Here is a 1979-nt window from a genome sequence, read left to right as displayed (position 1 = left end):
ATATATATATATGTATGTATATATATATACTGCTTCTATCGCTATTAATTATATATATGTGTATGTTTATACGTATGTACATACATACATATGAGTATATGTATATATACATATATATAAACACCTACATATATATATATAGGGAGAATTCACAAAAAAAAAGTGGAAGACACGTGGTGTAGACAACAAACAGATGTATTAGTTTTACGCTCGAGAAGTGAAAAACTCTTTAACGTTTCGAGCCTACGCTCTTCCACAGAAAGGAGCACAGAAAGAAACAAGGGGAGAAAATAAAGAATACATATATATATATATGGTAGTCTATACAAGTGACAGGGGTTAAGCACCGTGCTCATGAATATGGGGCAGGCACTATATATAGTGGTATGTCTGATTTGAAACTCAACATCAGTGCATACCTCTGGTGGCAAAGATTATATAGCTCATTCTTTTTATTGGTGAATGTTGCAGATTGGTGGAGCATGCGTAATCCCTCCTTGAAGCAGAGTTGGCAAATGTTTATATGGAGGATTGAATCTGATTATCTTTCTCTTTCTGATTCTCTTCGGGGCTCAGCGTGGAATCGGGTGTCCTCTATATACACTAGCTTCTCAGTGAACCCATTCCTCGCTAATGCGCCGTTATTTCCAGAGTCGGCGCTCTTGAAAATTTCTCCAGTTGAGAATAGCTTAGAGATTCATCTAATTATGCATGTGACTAGGGCTGTAATTATAGATGGCGGGTGGCTGGAGATTCTGTAGATGTATACGGTTTTCTCGTTGGTTTACCTGTAAGGGTAGTACGAGGTAGTAGTTTTCCAGTCTTCAGGTCTATGGTTATGTCCATGAAGTCGACCGTTGTCAAACTGGTAGTTACCGTTATAGATAGGCCGAATTTTTTGAAGATTTTTTTATCAGATTCTTCCTGAACTTCACCATAACGTGACCGTTCATATGGCTTGAAAATGCCAAGCCTTCGGAAAGAGAGAGAAAGAGAGAGAGGGGGGAAGGAAGGAAGGAAGGAAGGAAGGAAGGAAGGAAGGAACATATGTGTTTTTCTCTATGACCATGAATAGATGATCTAACCCGATTAGTTTTTAAGTCTTTTTTAACGTTGCATCAGAGATCTTGTATTCGTTTGTCCAACGAAATACAGAATAACATCACAGTTATTTACGAATACATAAGCATGGAAACAGCTGAATTGGTTTGCACTAAGTTGCATAACAGCACAGTCATTAGTAACGTATAATAATAATGTGGTTTAAGTATTTATTTATTTATTTGTTTCAGCCAAGTGGCTGCGGTCATGCTGGTGCACCACCGTGAGGGAGTATGGTGATTATTTTTCACAGCTTGGTTAATAAATGGGTCTCATAATTCTGAACTGTCTTTCATTCCTCTAAGGTTACGTATGTTAAAAGGTTCTGCCTAAACAATAGATTAGCAACTACAATATCCTTGCATTCACTCTCTATTTCCTATCTTATCTAAATTAATTATTGCTTCACCATCCTCTCATACCGTCTCCAAAGAAGGGATATAATAAATATCCTGGAAACAGCTGTAAGACTTTCTATTTATAAATGTTCTATAATGCACACAGCCTTTTTTTTTTTATCTCATTACGAAAAGTAAATCCTTATATTCACACGCTGATATATGACCTACGTTGGACCCCTTATTCGCATAATCACCGAACCTGGAGCTCAACTGTGGTCTATCCATACCACTTACTCAGCATTACCTGAAACCTCTGGGTCTAGTTGACACCACCATCGCTCATAACCCCTACATATATATATATATATATCTACGTTCTTCCATTCTCCGAACTTTCCATCTTTCCGACGAAGGGCTACGCCCGAAACGTCATACACTCTCTCTTTCCTTTCCTGAGCGTCCAATAATACTATCCATATCACGTCCTCACTTTGTTGTTTTTTTGTTTTTTTGTTATTGTTTTTTTTTAACTATATA

The 1979-nt window shown here is 37.3% G+C and overlaps 1 protein-coding gene across 1 annotated transcript in view; it reads left to right on the top strand.

The window, feature by feature from the left end:
- The window catches only part of LOC106867711 (choline O-acetyltransferase), a gene marked incomplete at its 5' end in the record, with an annotated part of 213268 nt that overhangs the window by 27148 nt on the left and 184141 nt on the right, over positions 1 to 1979 (top strand). The window lies entirely within an intron of this gene.

This window comes from Octopus bimaculoides, chromosome 5, assembly GCF_001194135.2.
Source record: "Octopus bimaculoides isolate UCB-OBI-ISO-001 chromosome 5, ASM119413v2, whole genome shotgun sequence".
Lineage (NCBI taxonomy): Eukaryota > Metazoa > Mollusca > Cephalopoda > Octopoda > Octopodidae > Octopus > Octopus bimaculoides.
The sequence above is the reverse complement of the archived record's forward strand: the minus strand, read 5'-3'. Positions and strand labels throughout refer to the sequence as shown.